General features: G+C 43.5%; 1 protein-coding gene across 20 annotated transcripts in view; it reads left to right on the top strand.

Annotated features, from left to right (window-relative positions):
• The first annotated feature begins 2,510 nt into the window (after nucleotides 1-2,510).
• Nucleotides 2,511-10,231, top strand: part of ahnak (AHNAK nucleoprotein) — a 52,539-nt gene continuing 44,818 nt past the window's right edge. For all 20 annotated transcript variants that reach the window (XM_052045220.1, XM_052045217.1, XM_052045214.1 and 17 more), the window contains exon 1: nucleotides 2,511-2,658. The gene's annotated coding sequence lies outside the window, so the exon portion shown is untranslated. The remainder of the gene's footprint in view (nucleotides 2,659-10,231) is intronic.

Genomic DNA, 10,231 nt, shown 5'->3' with positions numbered 1-10,231 from the left:
CCACTTCACTGCAGGCTCTTTAGCTCCGACGTAAGGGTTACCCTGAGTCCCATATCTGTTTCAGTGCCCACCGAATTAATGGGCACAGTAGTGGTGTTGGTTAAGTTACTGGACAGGTATCTACAGATATGTAGCTGGGGAAGCAGATTGAACTAAATAAAATCAGGAATAAAAGTGTAGTAAAATGGTTACCAGGAAGCCATCCTGTTGTAAAGACATATCTGGTTCGAAATGTCCTTCAAGGAAGGAAATCTGCCCCTACCTGCTCTGCTGTATATGTGACTTCAGATCCAGGACAACGTGGTTGATACTTAACTGCCCAGCACTAACTCAAATAAATTGTCCCAGACCCTTATTGCACTCATTACCCAGAGCATGACTGAAACTTGTAATATTGCTAGATGCTTCGGGGTCTGAAGCAGATCCTTGTGGAACTGGTAAAATAATTTGGTAAATTGGTTTATTATTGTTGCATGTATGGAGGTACAGTAAAAAACTTGTCTTGCATACCTTCTATACAGATCATTTCATTACAACAGTGCATTGAGGTAGTACAAGGGAATACAATGACAGAATGCAGAATAAAGTGTTACAGTACAGAGAAAGTGCAGTGCAGGTAGACAGTATGGTGCAAGGTCACAACGAGTAGATTGTGAGGTCAAGAGTCCACCTTATCGTACCAGGGAACCATTCAATAGTCTTTTAACAGCAGGATAGAAGCTGTCCTTGAGCCTGGTGGTACGTTCTTTCAGGCTTTTGTATCTTCTGACTGATGGGAGGGGGGAGAAGAGAGAAGGTTTGGGGTGGATGGGGTCTTTGATTATGCTTTTGATTATTACCAAGGCAGCGAGAAATGCAGACAGAGTCCATGGAGGGGAGGCTGGGTTCCGTGATGTGTTGAGCTGTGTCCACAACTCTCTGCAGTTTCTTGCAGTCACAGGCAGAGCAGTTGCCATACAAAGCCGTGATGCATTCAGATAGGATGCTTTCTGCAATTGCTGCAGCTTCAGGAACCACAACATTGATGTTATGGATGTGTCTGACTTCAACGCATTGTTAAGCCACCTAAGCTACAATAAATGGAGTTATTTGATGTCTGCACTGGGAAATGCACTTCAGAGTATAGAATTAAACCATGTGAATTGAGGGTCTCCTCAACCTCCAGTGTATGCCAAGATAGTCAGTCTCAAACTGGTAAAGCCCCACTTATCAAGTCCTACTACCACTTCTGTGTGGATCATATCCCTTTATTATTTTACTTGACTTATTTTGGCCTTTCCTGATATTCTTCTTTAGATTCCTTTCTCACTATAGAGTTTTGCTCAAAGAAGGCATCCAGTCCTCTCCTTGGCTAGTATCCACTTACCCGCATGCATATCTTGCTGGAATCGCCAGATAGGCAACAGAGAGTTTCTCCTACTGAATTCCAGTTCATGCAATGCCTGGGCAGCAACTGGCTGGTAAGAACCATACCTAGCTTCATTGCTGCTGGGTCAGGGAGGAGGGAAGAGACTCCTCCAGGATTCCTGTCTTGATCATCACACAATTACTAGCTGGTGCAAAATACCACGGCACACTGGCCTTCAACAGGGTCAGGTCATTGGGTATAGAAGTTGGGATGTTGGTGAGGCCGCAATCAGAATATTCTGTTCAGTTTTGGTCACTCTGCTATAGAAAAAATGCCATTAAGCCAGAAAGAGTGCAGAGGAGATTTACGAGGATATTGCCGGGACTTGAGGGACTGAGTTATGGAGAGAGGTTGAGCAGGTTAGGACTTTTGTCACTGGAGCATAGGAGAATGAGTGGTGATCTTATAGAGGTGTATAAAATTATGAGGTGCATAATTGAGTGAATATGCACGGTCTTTTTTCCCAGGGTTGGGGAAATCAAGAATGAGAGGGCATAGGTTTATGGTGAGGGGAAGAGGTTTAATAGGAACCTGAGGGGCGACTTTTTCACCCAGAGAGTGGTCATTATATGAAATGAGCTGCTAGAGGAAGTGGTTGAGGCAGGTACATTAACAACATTTAAAAAGTACTGAGACAGGTGCATAGAAAGGAAAGGTTTCGAGGGTATGGGCCAAACGCGGGCAAGTGGGACTAGCTTAGATGGGAATCCTGATTGGCATGGAACAGTTGGGCCGAAGGGCCTGCTTCCATGCTGTATGACTCTATGTAATAAAAGAAACTTGCATTTCGACAGTGCCTTCCATGACCTCGGGGCACTTCTGATAAACTAGGATGAAGACAGGCTGTTCTGCGATCCTCACCCTTCCCCGACGCCCTCCTCGCCACCAATTCTCACAGCGATGCCTAGACTGGACTATCCTCCACGCTGTGAGAAGAATCTTGCTCCAGCTTTAGCTCTCTGCATCTGCAGCAGCGTTGGGAGTGTTCGGCGCATGACAGCTCCGACAAATACTAGATGTAAATTTCTACGTTTTTTCTCTCTCTCTTAACACGACACGAGTCTCCACCCCTAGAGGACACACCCGGTTGTGTACAAGAGCCCAGCCCTGTAACAGACCAGCTTTATTATCGAGATCTGGAGGCTGGAGCTACACTTGAGTGCTGCATTCAGTAACGGGCTATTTCGCATTGGGGTGCCCCTGTACAATGCGACGACGGGGGCTTTAGCCTACAAATCGCTGCCCACCAGGTAAAAACTCTCTGAAAGTTATTTTTAAATTTAGTGCATACTTCGTTAAAAGTTTCAGCTTGGAGAAAACTTTGTAAATGGAATCAGCGATTTACTGCCGAGTTGCAAAAGTTTTTTCCAAGGGAGAAAGTGTTTTCTCGCTGTTGACTGCTGCATTTGATCGAGGAAAGCTTGCTCGTGGGGGTGGATCCTAAGTCTTCGTTGCGTTTGATTGTCTCATGCATGGACAAAAGTGATCAAAAACACAGAGAAAGTTAGGCGGGTATCTCAATCCGAGGAATTAAAATTGTAAATACGTCAGAAAGTTTTTTTTAAAGTTGCAAAACTCGGGTTTTGGAATCCCAGAGGAAAATCAGACATTGGGATTTGGTTAAAAAAAAGTGTGTAAAAAGGATGTTGGCAAGTTTTAAGGTTTTAATTTCGAAGGTTTTTGAATCGTGCTTGATATGGGTGTGGGAGAAGGAGGAAAAAAAGCCTCTCCTTTCCTCGCCCAGCCTCTGGGCATCGAGCCAGAGTCTAAACCTTGGAATTCGTGGCTGTGGTTGGAAACACTGGGTAACTTAAAGCAGACTCAGGAGAGAAGCGGAGAAGGGGAGGGAGGCAGGGTGAGTGTGAGAGAGGGAGAGAAGCCTACACATTACCCTGTGCACGGTGAAGGAACGAGAGGGAGAAAAAGAGCATAAAATGATTTTAAATATGGGAGAGGGACTGGAGCGAAAATCAATCCGAGTGGGTGTGGCGAGGTTTTTTTCTAAATCAAACCTGCGGAATTGTATGGAGCCGTGAGAAATCAGGGGGTGACGAGAAATCAAGCGGTTGCGAATATTATTTGTAGGTTGTGGGATCTTTTGCGAAGTTCTGCTGTCGAATGTTTCAGACTCAGGCGTTTAGAATCACAGTTAGGCGGTGAAACCGTGTGAAGGGCAATCGCTTTGACTTGTTGATCCACATTGCAGCCTCGGCATCATGCCCACTGGTCGAATATGGGTTAATGCATAGCAGTATATTTTTAAAAGGCATCTGTGCCCTGTTTCAACCGAGCCATTAAAGATAAGACACCGAACACTTTTCACCCATACGTGTTCAGCAAGAGGAAAACAGCGTTCCTCCCCCCATGTGTAAGGGCGTATCACTGTGCATGTGCGCGTCGAGAGCTCCTGTTGAGTAACCGCGCAGGTTCGGTGTGAGCGAGAAAGGATTGTGCAACAGGCTGTTTGTGTGCAAGTGGGTGTGACCCACCCCAGTCAGGGTTTGGCATTTCCACTACAGAAAAAGAAATGAGTCCTTTCTGAAGTACCAAACAATATTTCATCACAGTTCGCGATTGAAATATTACATGGTTAGGAATGTGTAACACTTGTGAGTGCCAACACCTACTTCTGATCTCTGCATGATGTAAGATTAACACTGCCCCCCCCCCCCCAACCTCTAGAGGATGATGGTTACTGGTAAAGCAGGGGTAGGAGGAATCCCTCAGAGAGTGAGACATCCTAGCGAGCTAATTCTTTGGGTGTGGCCGTACGTGCAGTAACCCGGCAATAGTCCGGGGTTTAACACTGCCCTCTTGATTGGCAGAGACTATTTTGCATCTGTTAACCACCTCCATGCTGTCTGGGGTTGGGTGGGTGGAATTTGAATGGAAGCTCTGAGTGCTTCATGGTGGGTTTCCATTCCTGCTTTGCGGACAACTTTCAGGAAGTTAAGTCTGCCAGTTCTGCCCTCACCAGCCCCTTTACTCCACACGTTGTGAATAAATGAGGCGTTGGTTGGTGCTTATTCTAAAAGAGGCTTAAGAAGCACATTTTGCAGGGGATCTGTGGATTAATGCAGTCCCCAGCATGGTACTGAGCTATACAGAACAAGGCCAACGCAGATTCAACTGGAAGCTCACACCGGTATCCCCTCTATCCCCAAAATATAAGCAGTTGGCTCTTCCTCACTGGTACTGTAGCAACAGAAGATGCCTCCAGCAATATCAGTGCCCCTGGGGCTAGGATGGATGTAGGGTGGCGAAGGGGGATCATGCATCTTGCCACCAGAGACCTCTGTGCTGACATGCTTGTGCAGAGGTGTGAGGTGGGGCTAGTATCATATTCAATAGTGAGGTGCCTGATCTCCAAATATTGCACACTGTGAACAGCTGAGGTGAAGATTGGCCTCCTAGGTTGGAGACAGGCAGAGATATAACCCCTCAAGGAACCCACTTCTGCAGGAGCAGAGGAAACTGAGGAAGAGTGGGGAGTCTGAAAAGCAAAACGCTGGACTGTTCTTGCAAATAATCAGATCTCAAAATTAGTCGGCAGTGACTCGCATGTGTCACTTGTAAACTGTCTGCATTCAGAAGTCTTGTTGAACTGCATTCTGATTTTAGTCTGTGCCTGGGCGAGGGATACGTGAGTCATCTACATGATATGGTGGATTCAGTCTCTCCTCTCCAACATGACAGAGTCTAACTGCATCCACTCTTGATGACTGTGCAAACTGGCAGCCTGATCCAAGGCTGGAGTCAATCTCAATGGTAATTCAGCATTCATCCCACATTCCAGAGTTAAGAGATACCAGTCAATCTGTCTGATATTGCACAAAAGAAGTTAAGACAAAATGTCGCCTTTGGATTATGCACCATGTAGAAACAATTCAATTAAATTTTTAATCATACATTTTGCCCTTGGTTTCCAATTATAAATCTGTACATCCAGGATGTTCCCCACATTGTAATTACAATGCCTGGGCAAAGATGCACCTCTACTGGCCAGATACAGGCTGGTCCGGGTAACAATCAGGTTCCGTTTTCACAGACCTTCATAGGTCGATTTTGTCCATAAGTCGGAAACTACGCACGAATCACTCGATATTGGTGAATACATCCACAGTATTGTAATGAGTGGCATCAAAAGAACATAAGGCTGATAAGAAAGAACAATTACTAAAAGCGGAGAGAGAGGGAGAGGAATCTAGTTCTGCTGTCCATAGGAACAAATGTATGTACGTATATCAGACTTTTGGATTTAATAATATAATGGAAGCTCGTTCCTATGTGGGGTGTCCATAAGTTGGGCGCTCTTTAACCGGGTACTGCCTGAATTGTAATGATAGCATTAATGTGGTGATAGGAAGTTATAGTGGGGAAAAAAAATGTCCATTAATGTAAAATTTTAAATGTAAATACTTCAAGAACTTTGGCATTATGAATCACACTTAAGTATCCTTGTTAGTGATTTGATGAATTTATTATTTGTGTGATTAAACACACATAAGCATCATCTAGCAATGACAGCCGAGGTTTACTGTCTTCATATTTCTGAGCTTTTGGTATTGGCAGCCCACAGCATGATCAGTTCCAGGAAACTCTGAGAAAAGTCAAATGAGTTAAATTCTGGCTTGATCCTTGGTTAGTGTACAGTGGAATTTCAGCCTCCCTCCCCATTACCCAAAAATTAACCTTAAGGTGGAAAACAAAATCTCCATGAGAGCTAACAATGTAAGATAATTAAAAACAGGCTAATATGGAGCACACAGACAAAATGAGATATGCATACACTGAGAGGCACCAACTAACACACAGTATGTATTGAGAGACAAACACCAAGGGACATAGACTCTGAAATACAAGGGTGGCACAGGAGTCCAGATGGCGGAGCTACTGCCTCACACCTCCAGCGCCCTGGATTCAATCCTGACCTCTGGTGCTGTTTGTGTGTAGTTTGCATGTTCTCCCTGTGACCACATGGGTTTCCTCTGGGTTTTTTCCTCCAATGTCCCAAAAAGATATGGTCTGTTAGGTCAGTTGGTTGTTGTAAATTGCCACTAATATGTGGGTGAGTGGTAGAATCTGTGGGGAGTTGATGGAAATGTGGGAAGAAGAAAATGGGTTAGGGTAGGATTAGTGTAAAAATGGGTGCTTGATAGTTGGCATAGCTTCGGTGGGCCAAAGGTCCTGTTTCTGTGCTGTATTCTCTATGACTATGACAAGTAAAGACAGGCATACAAATGCTGAAAGAAATAGCTACATAGACACAGGCACAGAGATAATGAGACGCGCAAAACAGCATTATACACAAGCTGCAAACCAACATTACAGTCAAACTCATTTACAGTTTACAGAGAGAGACATAAACTGTAGCACAGGTACTTGAAATACATCTCAAAATACTGAGAACTGAGTTATTGAGAGTAAAAGACTGAAAGATACAGAACAACGAAGTATGCACATGACTAAAGTACTGGAGAAGGTGTCAATTTTAAGTGGGAAATCTCGGAATGAATGATGACTGAATATTTTCAGTGATTATATAAATATAAATACTTGTGGCATGACATACTTTAAACAAAGATTCACAGCATTCGTTTGTTTTCTCAACATGAGAAGTAACCCCATACTCTCAATTAAATCTAAGATTCTTGCATCCAGAAGGTTGATGTGAGCTCATCTTGATTACCACGTCTGTATATAAATGTATTTGTTTGAAAGAACATCAAAAGTGATGCACAGAAAGTATTTCTCGTACAGCGGCTGCAATACTGAGAGAGTGCTTTGCTTTTTAGGTAAAAATATTGTTTAAGTGAATGCTGAAGACGACATTAATAGAGCAGTGTTGTTTCATTGGTATCCATGTCAACACTCATTCTTTAACCAACATCACTAAGACTAGGTTTAGTGGTTGTTTATCTTACTGGAATCTTTCAGTGACTTTGGTTCAGTGTCAATTTTTGATTATGCTTTTCTAAAGTGCCTTGGGACAGTCTCTAAAGTTAAGGTCAGCTTTTGCTGTTGCTGAGCCTGCTACATGCCAAACAGCTGTTGTATTAATCAACATTACAAAGAATTCATCAGACATGGTGCACTTTTAGGCATGTGTGAGATATCGGATGAGAGACTGTATGGATGCAAGGACTTTCTTAAAAAAAAATTAGCTTTGAAAGAGAAGGTATTTCAACAAAAAGATTTGGAACGTGACTCTGTATGCACATTGGGTGGGGTGAGGGGGGAGGAAGCAAGTTAAAGAAAATAAACAGGGAATGTAAACTTTAGGTCCCCCGACGAGCATTTCAGAATTTGTCAGGAATGTAGAGATCAACTAGTGACTCATAGGAATTGTTCATAAAAAAAATACATAATTTTGTTTTAAAATAGGACATTGCTTGAGAATATTTCAGAGCACTGACTGTGGGAAATGATTTGTAAATATTTACTGTCAGTTCCTAGTGAATAGACATGCCGAACCTTGCCACAAGTTTGCTAAGCTCAGTGGAAGTTAACAGTGATATGATTCATTGAATCGTAATGGTGTGGAGGGAAACCTTTCAGCCCATTGATTCTGTGCTGGCCCCCCAGCAGAACAATCACATTAGCCTCATTCCACTGCTCTTTCCCTATGGCCCAGCAAATGATTCTCTTTTCAAGTGCTTATCTAGTTCCCACATGAAGTCCCTGACTGCTGTTTCCATGACACTGTAGGCAGTGAGTTCCAGATCATCATTGCTCACTGAGTAAAGAAACTTTTCTCATACTCCTCCTGTACTTTTTTGCCTGAGCTTTTAAATCTGTGTGGCCTGGTTCTTGAACCATCCACTAATGGGAACAGCTTCCCTCCTAACCACTTGGTTTATCATTTTAACTCAGTTGAATTTTACATGAGGAAAAGTGCAGCAGGTAGAGTCAGAGTAATCTGTATCCCCATTTCTCAATGTAATAACATTTCCATCTTATTTGAGTGAAAATAATCATATCTGAACCTCATATATGTTTTACAAAGTGAAAATGAGGTATAAAGAGATCAGAGGTGAAATAACCCCTATTTGAAGAGGTCAATGGTAGGTTGTTGTCCTACTGTGGCCACAGCAGTGTCAATTTCAAGATGTGGTCTCCGTGTTAGTCCGTTATCGCTCCCCTTCTTGAGTCCAGAGCTTAGGATTTGGTTGCCTGTAAGCCAGGTTGCTCCTCTTCATTGCGGCAGCCTAGGCAGTGAATGTGATGGAATAAAGGGAAGAGAGCCCCAGCCAAGTCTAACCTTGCTGTTCTTTAAGGCCTGCAGCCATACACCTAATGGAAGCTGATTCTCTAGTGTGTCAGTGAGTGCACTTCTCCACCCTAGTGTGAAGAGAGTGCAGGAAACACTAAATATTTTTTTGTTATGGTTTCTGCAAATGCTTATTCAAGCAGTTTAGATTCTTCACTATGCCGGTACGAGCTCTAACAATTGTCAACGTTTTTCTGAACACTTTTTTCCCCCAGTCCTTTTCTGATAAGGCTCAGGTTTTATCTCATGGTTGCATCTGCTCTTTGGTAAAGTCCAAATTTAATGTGTAACCCATAAAATGCTATTCAGCTACATGGGGCATTGCAACTGATCCCCAGCTTAGTCCTCTCCATATTATTACATAGAGTCATATAGCATGGAAACAGGCCCTTCGGTCCAACTGTTCCATGCCAATCAAGATTTCCATCTAAGCTAGTCCCACTTGCCTGCGTTTGGCTCATATCCCTCGAAACTTTTTCTTTCTATGCACCTGTCTAAGTACTTTTTAAATGTTGTTAATGTACCTGCCTCAACCACTTCCTCTAGCAGCTCATTTCCATATAATGACCACTCTCTGGGTGAAAAAGTCGCCCCCTCGGGTTCCTATTAAACCCCTCCCCTCTCACCATAAACCTATGCCCTCTCATTCTTGATTTCCCCAACCCTGGGAAAAAGACTGTGCATATTCACCCAATTATGCACCTCATAATTTTATATACCTCTATAAGATTACCTCTCATTCTCCTATGCTCCAGTGACAAAAGTCCCAACCTGCTCAACCTCTCAACCATAAGTCAGTCCCTCGAATCCCGGCAACATCTTCGTAAATCTCCTTTGCACTCTTTCCGGCTTAATGGCATCTTTTCTATAGCAGGGTGACCAAAACTGAACAGAATATTCTGATTGTGGCCTCAACAACATCCCAACTTCTATACTCAATGACCTGACCCCATTGAAGGCCAGTGTGCCGTGGTATTTTGCACCAGCTATTATTTGCACCAGGACAGGAACCCTGGAGGAGTCTCTTCCCTCCTCCCTGACCCAGCAGCAATGAAGCTAGGTATGGTCCCTACTAGCCAGTTGCTGTCCAGGCATTGCATGAACTGGAATTCAGCGGGAGAAACTCTCTGTTGCCTATGTGGCGATTCCAGCAAGATAATACATGTGGGTAAGTGGATACTAGCCAAGGAGAGGACTGGATGCCTGCGATGTTCTCCTCAGGCCGGCAGCTTGTTTACATTCAGTATCAATTTATGATTACACGAAAGAACTGGTGCTTAGAGTGAGGTAGCAGAGAATGTCTGCAACTCCAGGAACGTGTACACTAACCAGAGTCAGCATTTTCCAGTGAGGAGCGGGAAGGGAGATACATAGAAGGCATCCCCAAGAGAACCGAGCCTAACAGCGGGGGTTGGGCTGTAGTAATATTACAAGGAAAGTTTAGAAAAAATATTGAGTTCTATGGTCACAAGGAGATGCTTAAAAGGCTGACAAACTTAATATCCTTGTAGGATTTTAATTTGAATGTTCCAGAAATGAGCATGGTACCATAC

Source organism: Pristis pectinata, chromosome 38, assembly GCF_009764475.1.
Source record: "Pristis pectinata isolate sPriPec2 chromosome 38, sPriPec2.1.pri, whole genome shotgun sequence".
Taxonomy (NCBI): domain Eukaryota; kingdom Metazoa; phylum Chordata; class Chondrichthyes; order Rhinopristiformes; family Pristidae; genus Pristis; species Pristis pectinata.
Note: the sequence above shows the minus strand (reverse complement) of the source record. Positions and strands in the feature narration are given on the sequence as shown.